General features: G+C 33.0%; 1 pseudogene across 1 annotated transcript in view; it reads right to left on the bottom strand.

Moving 5' to 3' along the window:
- LOC143229782 (uncharacterized) overlaps positions 1-19,581 on the bottom strand; it is a 74,068-nt pseudogene that overhangs the window by 18,543 nt on the left and 35,944 nt on the right. The window contains exons 5-7 of the transcript XR_013016073.1: positions 16,699-17,655; positions 9,637-9,947; positions 1,026-1,161 (exon numbers count right to left, since the gene is read on the bottom strand). The product of XR_013016073.1 is annotated as an uncharacterized LOC143229782 (transcript). The remainder of the gene's footprint in view (positions 1-1,025; positions 1,162-9,636; positions 9,948-16,698; positions 17,656-19,581) is intronic.

Below are 19,581 nucleotides of genomic sequence, written 5' to 3'. Positions count from 1 at the left end.
GACACCAGGACCTGTAGTACTGATGGTTCCATGGTATAGGCTTTCCACACAATTAGAAATTCTTTGGGCTGAGCTCCATAGACACCAAAGGTATACAATATTCACAGCTGCCAAGAGGAGGGTTTCAACTAAGCAGAAGAAAAACATGGACAGAATATATTCTGAGCACCAACGTACTGAAGGATTGGAACACTTGAACAGGAGTGGAACTATAACCACCTGGAAGAGCTGAAGAAAGTCAAGAAGCCAACAACGATGGGGATGAAAATAGATAGGCAACATCAATCCTTTATTCCAAAGACTCGGGAACTCCTGCAAAAATAAAAAGTCAAGTAAAAGCTGTAGTGTGAAAAGGGGTAAATATGTTTTGGAACTCATTTTCCACATTACAGTATAATCACTGAGACTGTCCAAGCCCTTGTGAATAATGGAAACTACCTCAACAGTAACAGCTCTTCTCAGGATACATTATCATCAGAGAATTTAAAAATTAGTCCAACAGGCTATCAAAATACTCAAAAAAATAATAAAAAAATATAGTTTTTAAATCTAACTAAGATTCTTTTATTTGAAAAACAAGTGCCTTTGTTTTCTACCACCAAGACAATTTTCTCTATTCTGTTAACACTTTCCTTAGTTCTATTTGAATATAATCTACTTATGAACATTTTGTCTGATATTCGATAATTACACATCAACTAAAATGCCTTCAAACATAAAAGCTAAATTTTTGATATTTTTAATAAACTCCAAGAAGCTGTTGCACAGAAAGATAACTTCTAAAATCATGTTTAGCTTCATTTATTGAAGGATAACTTTCTATATGATTTTAAAAACACTATTCAAACACCTTAATAACAAAAAAGTCATTTTAATAAACTTAAACCTCTTTCATGACATTGATTCCTTTTCTTTTCATTAAATTTAGCATATTAAAAGACCTTATTTCTCAGATACTAATACTAAATGTATTTTACCAGTTTTACTTTTAATATACTTAATTTGATAGTGTCCTGTTTACTTACCTGCATGACTTCTATAATGATACATCAAGGTTGCTTGTGCAGTAAATGTTTTGTCTTTACAAATCTGGCACACAAGAGGACCTCTTTCTTCTTTTTTCTTGACTCGTAGAGCTCTAATACACTTCAAGGCTAATTTCTACAGTGATAAGGTTACAAATATTTAATTATTGCTTTTTACTAAATGGCAGTTAAAACAGTTTATAAAGTCTCAAGTCTTAAAAGCAGTACAGAAAGCTCAAATGTAAATTTTTCTTTCTGCATTTAAAATAAATTTTCATAAAATCTCGCTTTTCAGATATACAGAGTACTATAAATAATTATGTAAATCATGAAGAATTTGGGTATATAAGGCAAATATTGATGTCTAAAAACCAGCTGCATTATTATAATCATATGATAATAGTTTACACTGACTGATTGCCATCTGACAAAAAAGCCTATAAAATACAGATAGTAATATGAATTTCATACGAGGCTCCCAGGAATGAAATACACCAAGACAAGCATGTAAAAAATAAATATTATGATTAGCCAGGGATACTCCATTCATGTAATTGTGGCAAATGCCAATGTTTTGGTAGGAGTTGTATTCAAGACTTTGAAACTGGAAGATGAAACTAGTATTGTTAATAAAAGAAGGTTACGGTTCAAATTAGCAAGGTAGGTAAGTATTTCATGTTTATTGGCACAAAGCTACTAGGCTATCTGTGCCAAACAAGATGTAGTAAACCATAATGGTATATGGAAGTGAAGGTAAAAATACATAAAAAAATGTAAAATTAAGACCTGCCAGGAAGACTAAAGCATTAAGTTGAAACTTGCTGTCAGTCACCTGAAGTTGGCCTTTCCAGTCCTGGGTTCAGGTCAAAATAAAATTAAAATATGTAAAAGAAGTCAAGTTAAAACAGTATATAATCCAATAAAAACTTTAAGTTAAAAAAAGACCAATGGCTCTTAAAAATGTAAAAACATGAGTGAGGCAGTCAGTGTCACCTATGGCATTAGCTAATGTCAAGGGCAAACCAACCTTAAAAATGTTTAAAATGGCATTGTCATTCTTGGTTGTAATGACGGCATGATAATAAAATATGTACAATTGTGACCTGAGTGCTACACAGACCACCCATTGGTGCATCAGTACTACATAACAGGAAGTGGTGAGTTAAAAAACTGTGATCAATGTGTTGCCTAGCCAAAACAACATCCTCCTTTCGATCTTTACAGAAACAAGATGGCCAAAGAGTTAAATAAGGCTTGATTTGAAAAAAGCTATTATTTCATTGCTCACTTCAGGTCGACTGCCAACTGGTGTATAGTCGAGTTTTGATAACTGGACCATAGTCCATGTATGGAACAGGGACAGTGGTGATAGAGCCAGAGCAGATGGACTTTGCCGCTCTGTCAGCTAACTCATTCCCACGAATACCAACATGACCTGATATCCAAAAAAACTGGACAGAGATAGATGATAGAGATGGGCCAGTTTGTTTTGGATATTGATAACAATATGATGGTAACTAAAATGGAATGATGTCAGGGCCAATAGACAGCTGAGTGAATCGGTATAGATCATACAATTCACATATTGCACAGTTTTAGTATGATTCAGGGCAAGAGAAATGGCATACAATTTGGCAGTAAACACAGAAACTCTAGAGGGGATTCTGTGTGCTACAACTGAACTGTTACAAACCAAGGCAGAACATAGAGAGTCACCTGATTTTGAACCATCCATATGTATGGGAATGGATGAATTGTTTGAAAGATATTCAGCAAATAAAGAGCAATATTCCAATCTGGAGTACCAGCCTTCCTTAGATGACTCAAAGATAGATCACAGTTGGGGATAGTAATTAGCCATGGTGGAAGAGGCCGAACTGTTAATGCTGCTATGCTATTCAAAGATATATCCAATTTTTCTGATTGTGCCCGAATGCGAAGGCTAAAAGGAACAATGGCAGATTTTATATTATAGAAAACTGTAGCCCACTGTGGACAGAAAACCCAACCCCAAGTAGGATGCTGTGGTAAAGAGCAAAGTTTGGAAGCATATATAGACAGTTGCTAATAGCAAACATACAGAGGGGGTTCATAGGACTCCACATACAATCTTTGGACTGGAGAAGTATGAAAGGCCCCAGTGCAAAGCTGAAGCCCCTCATGGTGGATAGGATCCAGCATTTTCAGTGCTGATATTCTGGCAGAACCATAAACCATAGACCCATAGTCAAGTTTGGATCGGATAAGGACACGATAAATTTTAAGAATGGAGTATCGATCCGTTCCCAATGAGGTGGAAGAGAGGACACGGAGGATGTTCAGTGTTCTTATACATTTGACACGAAGTTGCTTGATATGTGAAATAAAGTTTAATTTATAGTCAAATATAAGACCTAAGAACAATGCCTCAGGGACAACAGGAAGTACAGCATCATCAATACGAATTTCTGGATCTGGATGAATACCCCATTGGCAGCAGAAATTTACATAGTTTTAGAGAATGACAGTTGAAAACCATTTGCTGTGGTCCACTTATGTATGATTGATTGCAGTTTGTATCTGCCACTCATTAAACCTCATGTTTGATGACTGACATGAGATGTGAAGGTCATCAATAAAAAGACCAGTTGCAACTGTAGGGGGTAGCTGTTCACTGAGGGCATTAATCTTTATGATGAAAAGTGTGACTTTGAACACAGCCCTGAGGAACTCCAAGTTCCTGTGGGAAAAAAACAGGAAAGTGTTGAGCCAACATGGACCTGGAATCGGCAGTTCATTAAAAAATGCTTAATAAAAAGTGGCAACTTGCCAGGCAATCCATATGAGTGAAAGTCTCGCAAGATGCCATATCTCCATGTTGTATCATAAGCTTTCTCTAAATAAAAAAAACAAACAAACAATATATTGCTTCAAAAAGGCTTCTTTAACTGATGTTTCAAGGCAAATTAAGTGGTCTATCATGGAGCACTGTCTTCAGAACCCACACTGAGTGGGTGAGAGAAGGTTGTTTGATTCAAGGAACCAAACAAGACGAGCATTAATCATCCTCTCTAAGGTCTTACTAAGACAACTCATGAAAGCAATGGGACGGGAATTCGAAGGAATCTTTGGATCCTTCCCAGGTTTAAAAATAGGGAGTACAAGCATGAGGAAAAACATTCTCCTGCCATATCTGGTTAAAGAGAGGCAGGAGAAAGATGGCATAGCATCTCATAATGTATATCATCAGGTCCAACTGATGTATTGCCAGAGAGATGAAGTGCAAGTTTGAGTTCCACCAGTGTAAGAGCAATTGTAGTCATTGGGATGATCAGTTGAAAAGGAAAGAGGCAGATGTTCAACTCATGTTTTAATAGCTAAGAAGGAATGGGATGAGTTTGAAGAGCTAGATACATGGGAGAAATATTCACCAAAAGTGCTGGCAATGCTCTGAATATCAGTAACTTCATGACCATTGAATATTAAGATAGAGAGGGGGACAGAAGTATATTGTCCACTCACCGGATCTTGTTCCATATGACTTTTGAACTGGTGGTTGAAGAAATGGAGGAGGTATATTAAATCTAAGATTCCTTCTGGCTTTGATGTCGAACTCACCGAGCCTGCACACGGGCTTGCTGAAATGCAATGTGGTTTGTAAGCATGGGATATCTATAAAATTTATCCCAAGCACATTTCTGAACTTCTCATGTTATAGAACAAGCAGAATTCCACCAAGGGCAGGGATGCTGTGGGAAAGATGTTGAGGTTTTGGGGATGCACTGAGCAGCTGCTTAGACAATACAGTTAGTTACTGCTGCTACACAATCATCTGTTGATGATTTACATAAGATGGCAGGATCAAGTTCTGAGAGAGCAGTAAAAAAGGGACAGTTGGTCTGGTGCAACTTCCACTGAGGCACACGGGTCAGGTGGCACTGACCATGACCAACCTCTCTTAATATGATAGGAAAATGATCACTACCCCGTGGACTGATGTCAACCTCTCAAGAAAAGCAAGTGAAATGCAAAGGAGAGCAGATAGAAAGATCTATAGCAGTAAATGACTGACTGGGTGCATGAAAATCAAGTGTAAGAGCCAGTATTGAAGAAAGACAGGTTGTGATTTAGGAGCATATGCTGAATAACATGACCCCTCATATCCATACTGGAACCATCCCAGAAGGAATTATGCCCATTAAGATCCCCCAAAATTAAAAAGGGGGTTGGCAGTTCCTCAATGAGGGCATCAAGGTCTGAGGGGTGATAATTTTTTCCAGGGGTAAGGTACAGAGAGCAAACAGTGATGGTACGACCCAAGGAGATATGAATGGCTACAGCCTCCAAGGGCATATTCAATGACAAGGACCAGGTGGGCCCATATTGATCAACCAGTAGTACTATTCCCCCATGTCCTTGTCCCACACATGACCTGTCATTTCAGTGTAAGGAGTATTGTCAAATTTTGACTGTATTAGTTGGTTTTAAAAATGTTTCCTGTAAAGAAAGACATTTGGGATGATAAAAGCCAATCAAATCCTTAATATCATTCACATTTGATTGAATATCTCAACAGTTCCATTAGATTAGCATGGCAATTTTTATTTATTTCAGAAGAGAATATGACAAGGAGACCTTCTGCTTGCGACTGTGCTTTTTCTCTTTACTGGATGTGGTTTGGTCAGTCTCTAGTGATCCTGCTCTGAATTGAGTAGGCAGGTCGAAGTTTGTAGACACACGTTCCAGTGATTGAAAACGTGAACAGATGGGCTGTTTAATTTTTGGGGTGTCAAGAGAGGAAGACCCCACAGAAACACCTGGGCTTGAACAAGATGAAGTTGGGCAATGACTGGAAGATGTGGTAAGGACAAAGATAGAAGTAGATATTAATTTGCTAACTTTGTTGATTTTGGAGGGTACTAGATTAACATGCACTGTTAAAGATTCTGTAGGAAGCATGGAAAGGTCTGTTTGGACTCCAACTGTAGTAGTGGAATGGATTACAGCAGCATAAGTCTGAGATGGAATTGGGAATAGTAATTTACGAGCCTTTGGATAAATAATATTATGAACTGTCTTAAGATGTTATACTTCTTTCCCTTCCACCCATTTAGGGCAACAAGTAAAATACATAGGATGTTGACCATTACAGTTAAAACAATGTGGTTCTAGTTGGCATTCAAAAGCGTCATGGTCTTAACAGCATAGAGAAAAATCTGACTACCCATTATGCTGGTAATCTTGTTTGTTTGTTTTTTTATTTGAGGGGTATCCATAATAAAAAAAAAATATATTTCAGTTCCCACTGACCCCACCTGCCATGAAACCCTATAAGGGGATGCACTACAGTGCCACATAAGGTTACTGCAGTGATGCCAGGGTTTTGTGAGCACTATACCTGAACACAAGTATCAGGCATAATGTCCACTACACCTGTTGAGGACGTCCTATGCTGGCACTCAGTTGACTCTGACCCAAATGGACTTGCCAATTGATCCTGGGGAGCCACCCTAAGACAGCCCATCTACAGGAATTTAAGGCCAAAGTGGTGTGATGGAGTCGGACCCCTCAACTTCCAGGATCCTCTCCTCCCCTTCACAGGTCACCAAGCACGCCAAACACACAGGTGAATGTTTAGGTCCCAGAGGAGGTAAATTGAAAGTACAGAACCTTCTCTGGGAGGTCCCACACCAAGTCTGGGAATCCACATTGAGGGATCAAATTACCAAGAAGCCTTACTTGCACCTTTCATATGTAGAGATAACATTTTACTCGTGCCATAAAATTAAACTATCACTCGTCTCACAACTAAAACAAGTTTACTCTACCTACAAGAAACAAAACTTACACTAGGCCCTCTATTTTTATTCTGTTACAATTAATTTTCTAAAAAGAGGCAACCAGGAGTGGAAAAGAACTCCAAATGTTCTAGTATTGCAGACTGCAAACATGCACCAAACCCTACATGAAACCAAGGGAAAAGATAATCTCCCTGTAAAGAGAAAGTCTAAAGTACATGAAGAAATAGCAGAAATTTGGAAACAAGACTGCAGATAGATCAGTGGAATGAATAATAATGTACTACAAACATTTAAGCCTAACCTCATTTTTCTATGAAATTGAGTATGCCTGTATCTATAGAAGATAGGAGTTCAACAGAAATAAATGACAACCAATCAACGATAAGCATCTTGAGCATGCTTATGAGATCAAACTTAAAATCGAATCACATCCACTTCCCAATTGCCTTCCTTACTCCTTTCCAGTGTACGTAAACACAGCCTTAAAATAACTACTGGCAGTGTATATATGCATGTTTATGCAATACATGTATACGAGTTGATTTAAAAAGTCAAATGTATTATTAATTTACAATTTTGTCATACTTACCTTATTTCCTTTTCTAACAGTTTACTTAAATCACCACTGTTTGCTGCTTTTTAACTATTTCTTTTTGAAGAGTATGGCCCTTCTTCATTTTCACACATTAAAGTCTGTTGGAAAAATCCATTAACTGGTGTCTATGTCATGCAAAGATGATTTCCACCATGTGAAATGAGATGTGCAATTTCCCTATTCTTCTAAGTACCGACTAATCTAATCACAAATGCACTTCATACAGTGCTCATCTTCAACAGCAAATGGTGTTAAATTGTCAAAAATTTGGCTGTAGGATTTACTTGCACACAACACAAGTTGCTATCACAGTTCACTTGCATTAGTATTCTACTTATATTTTTCAAGCATTATATGGTACATTTTGAGCCCTAAAGTGGTCAAAAACTAAATCTCCTAAAATAACTAACAACCTCATAGTATGTCCTTTACAAGACAGAAAATAACTGATTATAGATTTTGCCAATACTTTGATGTAAATAAAAGCAAGAACATTCTCAAGAAGAATAAGTGAGGATATATACTTTTTAGATATGTATCTATGTTCAAATTGCTTAGCAACAATCAATGACACTTTGATGGCAGAGAAGAGAATGTCAACATACAAGCTGTAGTGAATTATGGTGGAAGAAATCAGTACAATTTTAGCACTGCATCTCAGCCAATAGTGTTAGTAGTCCACAGGAAACTGATGACAATTTCACTGCTAGCAAGTACATGAAGATATGATAATTCATCATATGTATTTTAATCTTCCAGTGAACCAATGATCTCAACTGTACAGCAAATCTAGTAAAATGATAGTAAAGATACCAACAGAACACTTAACCATAGCTTGGCCTACATAAACTTGTTATGAATATTTTTATGGCTTGAAAAATTGAGAAAGTTAAAATCCAGCTACAGGAAGTGGTGGGATCATGAGAAGTAATACAAGACATTTGGAACAGTACATTAATAAAACTACATGACAGAATGAAAACAAGGTTTAATGTTGTGTACTTAAAAATGTTAGTGTGTAATAAAACTTAATGAATTTTCTTTTGTATTTACCATAATGATATTTTACACTATTAATAAACTGACCATGTGGTTAATTTCACACATTAACTGTGGCTCCTGTATACACATACACAGCTTTTGTGTTTCCATAATTACTTCCGTTACTGTAGTTATGAAGGTTTATAAGAAATTACAGGTATATTCATATAAAGGGTTTAACTATTTAGAATTTTGAAAAAAAAAGTTTCAAACTTAAAGTGGCAAAACAAGTTCACAAATATATATCCTGTACTAAAAAAAAGAAAAGTTATTTGACTAATTATATTAAAAACATAGGAGAAACAAACTGGTCTTTTTTAACAAAGTATTTAATTCAATTAAACTTTCATCAGTACTTTTCTTATAATGACAAGCCTGTTATACAGGATGGCCCGTAAGTCCCTACCCATCCATATGTTATTATGTTATATTCAATAATTCTAATGATGAGTTGAAGGCAGCTATTACCATGGCATTTGGAACAATAACCCCTGCTATGTTGATGAAAATGTCTCACAGAACATGGCGTCGCATAATATTATGCAGAGAGAATGAGGGACAGCACACAGATACACTGGATACATAAGATATATGGATGGGTAGGGACATATGGGCCACCCTGTATACTTATATTACTTGAAGAATTGAAATCAAAGCTCAGTTAGTATTAATAGTACCAAATAATGTTCATTATATGTATATCATCACATCAGGACATAAAAACTGTTCATCCCTCATAACATGTTGCAACTAAAATTAAATATTGATCTCTTAATGTGATTTAACTATTTTTCATAAATAAAGGACAAAAATATTGTGAAATTTATAGATTTATAGCTGTTGCTATGAAATGATCATTCAAGTAGAAATATTTTTAACTGAACTGAAAATTGGAGAAACTTTTTTTTAAATTTAAAAGCTGCATATACCACATACAGTTAAATGCCACTGACACATTCAAATATGGTAAGTTGTACTGAAAAAATGATTTTCTATTCCAATATCGCATATGAAGCAGTAAAAAACAAAACATAATAATTAGATTTTACTATAGAAGTTACTTTAGAAAAAAAAATGACTATTCACTTTATCTTAAGATAGATAATTTTTCAAAAATATGTACTACAAAAAGCCTCAATATTATGTAATTAACATCATATTGTTGCTTAACAAAGAAATAAGAATAAAGTACCACCTTTTCCCACTCTGGAGTAGCTTGCCCTGCATTTTTATGTTTTTTTGTTTTGTTTTGATATTTTTCCTTGGTCGAAGGATATGTATCAGTAATCTCAACTACATTTTCAGTTCTTGGCTCACTTTCACTTAGTGAAAAATTATTATTCTTTTCTTCTTTATTTTGTAGTGCAACTTCTGGTGGAAGAATTGTTTTCTCCATGGGAGAGAGTCTATTCATCTGACATTTATCACTTGAGGAACTATTAGATGTAGAACTTTCAAGTGAAATTATATCATAATTATTTGTACTGTCTTCTGCATCATAAATTCCTAGAAAAAAACAACAGATAACAACAGTCACTTGTCAAATAAAAACATTGATTTACAATTAAATACACATTTTTTTTTTACATCCAGAAGCAGTATTTCTTGCATGCAAGTAGAATTTTAAGGTAATTTCAAGTGTAAATATTACCAGGTAATATAAATCTACTGTATTTTATCTCATTTATTTGGCAAAATTTGTAGCTTTCGAAATGAAGTGAATGCAGAACACAGAAAAAGGAAAACCTGTTAAAGACAAATAACCTAAAATGTTGTCTAATATTAAACTAAAATCACAAAAATATAAAAGTAAAACCCTTTGATAAACTTTTGTAGACTAATACTAATTTATGAATTATACAACTGGTACAAAAACAGCAAATACACTTGCAGAGAGTATAAATTCATATTTCTGTGAAGTGACCAATAAAATATGCATACTAAATGTTTCATGCATCCATACACAACAATATAATCATGTATCAAGGATGTAAAAATCTTTGATAAACCACTCTCAGGCTAGCAGATATTAGAAATGTACTACTACTAACCGAAATTTTATCAGAAGCAATTTTTTTTCACTGTAACAACATATTTTTACATACTTACACACAACAAATACTTAAATTCATTGAAATTGCTTTGTACACAGTATTAAACATACATACACACAGTAAATATAAGCATATTTATATTAACTGAAATTACTTTGCTCACTGTATTACTCAACTAAAAATTCTACCTTTTACTATATCATACATGAGACAGGTGTGGAAAATCTCCGGCAGATTATTCAATCTACACGTAAAATGAAACCATAACAATCACATGGTTGTCCAACAATTGAAATACACTGTCGTATCCATAATATCTAGGAAAAAGCTGCATATTTCAAGTATATAGTTTGAATAATTATGCCAACACACAACTATTTCATCTTGTCCCAGCAACAGTTTACCTTAAAAACTTTTATATCCTAGCAGAAATAACTGCATACATCAGAAACATTATAAATATGATATTAAATAATGGACTCTCCAACTTGCATGTTGCAACTGAGTCACACAGGCTACCAATCTTACAAAATTTTCATTGAGAGTAGATATTTAACAAGTTGAAATAAAAATAACAGGTAACATTTTAATAATTTTAACACCTAAATATGAGCTTGAATTTTACAACATTTCATGCAAGTACAACTGGACTAAACTCAGGCTATTACACAAGGAATTCATAGTAGCCTAAACTTTAGCTTTGATTTTAATAGGTGGTGGCCTAATAGAATTTTTACAACAATGATCTATTTAACTTTGACACATGCTAAACTAACAATGGAACTTCCAGTTATTGTTTGGTATATTTGTATGAAGTTGTGTGTACACACAGCTACACTTGTTTACATAAAAATAATTTATCATGCATATATTATTTTATTTATTTAACTGTATTCCACTGAAAAATTCTGCAGAGGAAAATATTACATTACTTCTAAACCTCTTCATCACAAGTATTTTAAAATAAATTTTGTATAATAATTTTAGAATATGTAATGTATAACAATTGATTTTAAACCATTCTAGCTTATTTCTAAATGAACAAGCACATACAACATATAATATAAAAACTGCTGTATGTTATAGTAAAAATATTGCAACTCATAAATACTGTATGAAAAACTGAATTAAAAACAAAACATAGCATAATTTGAATTCTATGGTTTATTATTAATGTACAAAGATGGATAAAATATACAGAGGCTATCTATCCTATCAATCATTTCACTGTTTTTGCAAAGTTCTCATCTGCTATCAATGCATATATATAAATCCCGATGTAACATCCATTACGATTACATGTGAAGGTATATTTTTACAGGTACATGTGCCATTACTGACTCAAAGGAAGGCAACCAGCCAGCAACATTTGATGGCACATTTCATGTGCCAAAGGGCTAAACAGCTATGACAGAAACACCTATGGGTTGGGTATAGGTGTCACTGCTAACTCAAAGAAGAATAACCAGCCAGCAACATTTGATGCCACAAGGACTGAGCAATTATGAGCCAAACAGCAGGACTGGCTGTCACTCTTATCCTACACCCTCAGCTAAAAGTGCAACATGTTTTCAGCATTGCTAAGACACAAGCCTTTGACTTTTAAATTCATAATTTAATACAATAGCCATCATACCAAAAACAGACCATACCAAGAAAAAACAATACATCTAAGTTAGCTCCACAAAGACACTGTATTGCTTTCCTACTTCCAATGAGGATATGAGCATTTGCTTTGTAAAATCAGATTTAAACCTTTCCAACCTAGAGGTTTGGGCTGTTACAAAGGCAAAATGATAACATCAAGCTTTACAAAATTATGTGTGAGCCATCCTCCATTCAGATTACCTCCAAAATAAAATAATAACTAAAATATTGAGACTTTATGGCTTATTTTCATGTAAATTTTGTTAACATTTGTTTTGAATGAAATGACTACAAAAATAAAACCTGCAAGTCCTAATTTTTTATTTTAAATGGTGGAAATCATTACATTTCTTACAACATACTAGACATCTTGAGGCTAAGTGTGACTTGTAAGACAGCAATGGCTTTCTATTATGTATAAGCCACAGAAAAAATTTCCTTTATGTTAATTTATTTTCTAAAATAATTCTGTTCGGAGGAGGATTACTAGAATGGTGCCTGAGATGGAGATGTTGTCATATGAGGAGAAAGTAAGATCTTTGAAATTATTTTCTATTGAAAAAATAAAAGTTAAGAAGATCTGATTAAGGTATTCAAGACTGTAAAGGAAACTTACAGTTTTGATGCAACTTTTTTCATAAATGGTGAGAAAGTAACACTAGAGGACAAAAATACTTTTCTTGCAAGATAGTAGTCATCTTAAAAAAACATAACATTTTGTGACAACCTGGAATCTATTGATAACCCTTCCATCCTAGACACTATTCTAGTAACCCTTCTCTGAACCCTTTCCAACAATTCAATGTCCTTCCTATGGTAAGGAGTCCAATACTGAAAACAATATTCCAAATGTGGCCTAACCAGTGACCTATACAAGAAAATTATATCTCTTTACACTTGTATTTAATATTTCTGTGGATACAATATAAAATGCTATTTTTTCTACCACTAGCAACAGCACACTGCTTGGATGGCTTAAGACACTGATCGACTATTACACCAAGATCCCTCTCTTTTGTGACACTGTTAAGGTTATGCCCATCCAAATTATACTTTAACTCAAATTATGATAACCCACATACATTATTTTGCATTTATTATAATTAAAACCCATCTGTCACTTATTTGCACAACTCACTAAGTGATGCAAATCCTTTTTGTAAAGTAGCACCATCCTCTTCACAGCTAGCAATACCAAAGATCTTAATTTCATCTGCAAATTTAAGTAATTTATTGCTTCTTTCATTTATATCACTGATGTAAATCAAAAGGAGTAAAGGTCCAAAGATTGAGCCCTGGGGTACCCCACTTGTGACATTAATCCAATCTGACTGAATTCCCTTTGTAACAACTCTCTGCTTTCTTTCAAACAGCCACTCTTCTATCCAATATGCTAACTTATTCCTCCACACCTACAGAAATAATTTTATTTGAAGCCTTTTATGTAGCACCTTGTCAAAGCTTTCTGAAAATCCAGATACACCAAATCTACACCCTTATCCTCATCTACATAAGCAGAAACCTTTTCAAAGAATATTTGTAAAGCAAGATTTTCTCTTAGTGCAACCATCTTGACTACCCAAAAAATTCTAAGCTTTGTTAAATGGTATTTCAAAGCATCATCTATCAGATTTTCTAAAACTTTTCCCACAACTGATGCAAGACTAATGGGTCTATAATTACTGCAACAATTTTTTTATCACCTCCCTTGAAAAGAGGAGTTATATTTGCTAACTTACAATCCTCTGATACCTTCCCACTATTGAAGGATTGACACAAATCAGTAATACGTGGCTCACATATCCAATCTTTAACCTCCTTCAAACACCTTGGGAAAATACTATTCGGGTCTAGGAGACTTATTTTTAAACTTCTCATTTTTTTATAAACAGCTAAGAATTAATGCAGTCATCTTATTTGATTTCATTTCCATTTATCAACTGTTCAAGATGTGGAATATTGACAAAATCTTCATAAGTTAAAAATCAAAGCAAAAGCAAAATTTAATAACTGAGTTATCTCATAATCATCCCTCAAGGGTCCTACCCTCATTTTAACATTTTATTAAAACTTCATATATTTAAAGGAATACATACTGTCAATTTTTGTATTTTCAGCTAACTTTCTGTCATATATCTTTTTAATGTCCTAATTTCCTGTTTCACCAACTTTCTCGATCTTAGATAATCTTCTAAATATCCCATAATAACATAAATCTTAAATTTGCAGTGCTTTTCTTAAATTTTAGTTCTTAAACTCTTCACGAGTCAACCTGGGTTTTTTTACTTCCAGTTACCCTTTTTGTTTTAGAAAGAATATGTTTACCTCTAATATTTAAAGGTTTATCATATCTGATCAGTATCTTCAAATAACTCAGCTGCCCAAAATTGCAAGATCATTCTTGTCACATCCCTTTGTTATTTGATCTGAATTTGTAACTAAAATGTCGTTATTCCTTATCTTCAGCTAAGGTAATTTTATTTTTGTAACATGGTGGTTGGCCTCTGTAATGGGTTTCCTTTTTATGTTGTGGAAGCAGTAAATTTAAGTGAGATTAAAAGAAAGCTTGATAAGTACATGAATGATAAGGATTGCCTTCAAAGAGTTTTATTTATTTAACAGATTTAATATTTTCAGTTTAATTTAGAGGACTGATTAGCTAAGATGAACCAGTAGGTTCCTAAACATTTATTAACTTCAGGCCATCATCAAGATGATCAAAGTTAATATTATACTTTCCCTTGGACAAAGGTATTGAGATATTACTTCTTCTGAACACATATCAATAAATCAGCACAAAGAAAATATGGATATGCTTTACGTATAAAATACCATGATAAATACTATCTATTTACAAGTTTTAATACTTCAACCAATTTCTTACTGCACCATTCCTTTCAACAAAGTTTCTAGCTCATGATGTTATTAGATGTAATTACTATAGTACATGCATGAAAACTGGCTTTTAAGTTAGCAGTTACATGGATCATGTAATATGGTAAATAGCTACATTATGTACTAGTTTTTATTATAAAACATGAAAACATTTTATTATAAAAAAATCAAATTTACCTTTTAAAAAATGTCATGGTTACCATGCTAAGTGTTTAATGTGTTTAGATTTCAGATACAGTGCAAGACCAAAAGTTATATCAACAGGTTTTAAAGGGTTAAGAAAGCACCCTTACTAGATCATTTGAACTATAACCTGTAAAGATTTTCAAAGAAGGCATGTCATATTCTTTTATGTTTACATCAAGATTTCACATCATGTTATGAGAACAAGTGATTACAATGGCATATTTTGCATAAGCTACCTGCCTTAGAACAACAATACTGTCATTTCAATTTTAAATTTGAAAAATCATTTAACCATTCATTATAATGTTTCAGTATATTAAATAATAATATTGATAACAGGTAAAGATGTTTTACAAAAGTACAGTAGGAACAAAAATACATTTATGAATATTCTATTAGACAACCAGTAGCAAAGGAAAAGGTAGGACAGTTGCACCAGAGAACAGGCACCCATAATTGATATTCTGATATTATGAAATATGGAAAATGTTTTCACTGGTTAAAGTAGAGAGAGTGCAACAATACATTTTGTTCCAGGACCTTCTGAGCTTCATGTCACTGCAGACAACTGTAATTACAGCCTTACTAAAATAAAATGACTTATTAATACCAAATAGCTTTAGAACATGTACAATTTAGTTTGATTTTAAAACAGCAGTGACCAAATAATAAGTATTATCACCCATACTATTCATTGGTCAGTTATATTTCATGTTTCTAATCATGACAAATAAGGTCATGCCTAAAAGGCCAGACTTCAATCTGCTCAACATTAACACTACTGAATTTTCAAAGGTAGTTTAGTTATGGTCTGACAAAACATCAGTATTACTGGATGTACTTATCTTATTTTGGTTGTTTTTTTTAAGGAGATTTACTTTTTTAACAATATATTCAGATAGCATTGGACCTATTTTTTGATGTAGACATTTTCACATGTGTAATCAGAATTTTGTCTCGGTATAGGTTATGTTCATTGTCACAATGCTATGACTGTGACAGACCACCTCAAACGAGAAACTACAGAAGTCATTAATTGACCAAAAAGAAATCCTGACCTTATTCACACAGAACAGCTTTGAGACTGCCTTAAATACACTTTACATTAACACTTAAACCAAATACAAAATATTAGACAACTCATTCAGTCACATACACTTCAAACTATTTACATTGCAAAGACTGTGACTAGGAATACAGAGTGCTTGCAAAATGCTCTTTTCTCTGATGTTCATTAGGTTAATAAATAATTTAATAATAAAATATTCTCCCCTTCACAGCTTATCTACAGTTATACACACACTCATGCACACTGACACTCTTTACAATATACTATACCTGAATTCACAATTAACTTCTCTCCATATACAAGTATATTTGTAAACTACTGTTCACCAGTGCAAAATAATGTTTCATATTCACACACACACAAAATAACAATAACAAAAAACAGATTCAACATGCTAAATATTTACCCTGGGTAGAGACAGCTTTGGAAAACTGTGAAGAGTGTATTTCTAGAACTTCTGAAACATTGGGCAACAATGGCACATAAACAAAAGGAAATGAAGGAGTGGCAATGATCAAATGTGTTGCATGAAAGTTTAAACTGTCCATGTCTTCTTTTTGTGTAGCTTCATCTTCTTCGGAAGACATAAATTCAAAATCAAATGCCACCATTCCTCTTTTCTTTCCCATTATTGAAGTATAACTATGATCATGATGAGGTTGTTCTTTGGTGTCCATAACAAATTTAATAATACAGTTAGAGTTTGAACTTTCTAACTTATCTAAAGCACACACTGAATCACAATTATTAATATTTTCTTTTAATGATTTATTATAAGTATTTCTCTCTAATGATGATGTATTTTCCAAATGAGAATCAAAGTGGAGAACCACAGATGATGTTCTAACAGAACAGTCTTTCTGTTCAACAGATGAGGAATGACAATTTTTTAAATCTGGTATTGGTGGTAGAAAAACTTTGTCTGAACTATCACTGTCTGAATCATCAGAAGAGTTCTGATTAGAGCTTTCTTCCTCACTAGACTGTTCAGATGACGACGATGTTTGAAGACTCACTTTCTCGATACTGGCATTCATATTGTGGACCCTATGGTCTTTCTTTCTTGCTTGCCAAGCTCCATCAAATTCTTTCACTCCATTATGAGAAAACTTGTTTCTACCATTCTCAACACTAATTCTGGATTTTATACATGAAAAATTAATGTTTTTAAGCTTGGTAAAATTATTACTGACAGGTATTGTTTGTTGACCTGTATCTTTATCTTCATTGTTTTTCTTATTTACATTCTTTACTTGACATGACCGACTGTTCAATGTATTCCTGTTACCTTGACCCTTATCTTTGATAAAAAAATTTGTACGCCTGGAGCATACTTGTTTGTTTTTCTTCTTTTTGTCTAAATCTGAAAAAAAGAAAGAAAAAGGAAGCAGAAAAAGTCAGTACAATAACTTAGTAATACTGTTATTTAATAACAGTCTATTTGTATTGCCAGTTTGTTTTTTTAAATTGCTTGTCTTTATTTGTCTACTTATGCAAACATGGAAAATAATGTCATTGTCTTCTGATTATAATGAATATAACTGCAATTTCACAAACTATATTGATTTTAAGAGTGATGAAATACAAAAGAAATTTCTTTATTATTCTATTATGGGCTAATAATGAAATTCAAGAACTATGTAAGAAACATCACATTGCTCTAGTTACATAAAATTAGACAAATTGTTTACAGTGAAATTGTATTTTTTTTTGTATTTTTTACCATGAAGCAGTGAATTGTCATTTTCTAATAATAATAATATACCCTTTTATTTATGGTTAGTGTTACAAAAAGTACTGAAGTTGATTATGTTGTATTTAATTCGAATCAGATTACCTTTTCATTATAACATGAATAACAGGACTGTATATTCACAGGATACAATCAAAATTTGGTTTGAAAAATTTATAATGTTGTAGCCACTAGACTTTTTGCCTAAAAATATTGGTGTAATACTTTTAGCCTAGATAATAATGAAACATAATTACAACATTTATCAATAAGAACAACAAATCCTGAAAGCTTTAATATCCCAGAATGTTAACAATGTCAACAACTTCAACATATCATATTTAACCACCTGTTTATGGCACTGACCAACTGGATCAGCTCTGTTTCTGTGAAGATTTACACACTAATATTCACAATAAATCTCAATCTACTACATTTATCCTTAAGAAATTTGGCAAACTTATAGTAAATTTTACAAGCCTGTTATATATAAAAAAGCAATTTTTTTGTTTTTGTTTTTTTATAAATTACAGCAACTAAAGACAGGTTTATGAATTTACAAAATCTTTACTGAGTACATTTGAATGCAAAGTGACCTTCTTAATGACAATACATCTTTTCATCTGTTTTCACATTTCATTTATATAACCTCTAGAATATCCTAAATGAATATCAAAAGCTTTTTGATACAATTTTATATTTTCTCTATCCCTAACACTAACTGTAGTAAAACACTGATGTAAATTGACATTGAAAGGTGTCTCATGTAGGTTTGACATCTTTTTCTTTAGATCTCAGTAAAGTAAGAGAATTAAAGTTTCTAAGTTAACATTCAAGCTTGCCAGTATGTGTGTAAGTGTTTATAACTAGGTAGACACTCAGAAAATTATACAAGAGTGGAAAGAAACCCTGAAACAGACAAATGGGAATGCAGATACATCACATGATAGAGAAATGGATACTGAGATCTTTTTTTACATTTCCATTTGAAATTAAAGAGACTAAAACTTATACAACATTAAAATTTAAATTACAAACTATGCTTTGGTGCCAAGTTTATATACTTACATTGGTAACAGTTATTTAAACAAATTGTTTTATGTATCTATGAAAGGTCATGACATGCTCCCTTTGACCGTGTAATGCACAAAGAATGAAATATTCATTGATTAAGTTAACAGATGTTCATTTAAGCCATAAGTCCAACTTTTCAAAAACCAAAGGCAAAAACCATCATCACTTATAGAAGTTAACCAACTGCAGGATATACAAAATAATGTTTGGATGCTTAGGGAATATAGTACTAAAATTTATTAAAATTATAGTCTTACATTTAAAAAAAAGGTTGAAAGACATCTGAAAATTCAATAATTGTTGATTTTTGTTAGTTACAATTAATTTCAAATTTTTAACAAAAAAACAGACAGTGATGAAAGTCAATCTTGCCTATTTAAGAATATACTGCATCAATTCATTAAACTTAAAACATCATGTCTTCGAACCACATTTATGAAAAACAAAGCAATTCCAATTATTTCACATTTTTATTAGTTATAT

Source organism: Tachypleus tridentatus, chromosome 10, assembly GCF_004210375.1.
Source record: "Tachypleus tridentatus isolate NWPU-2018 chromosome 10, ASM421037v1, whole genome shotgun sequence".
Classification (NCBI taxonomy): Eukaryota; Metazoa; Arthropoda; class Merostomata; order Xiphosura; family Limulidae; genus Tachypleus; species Tachypleus tridentatus.
The sequence above is the reverse complement of the archived record's forward strand: the minus strand, read 5'-3'. Positions and strand labels throughout refer to the sequence as shown.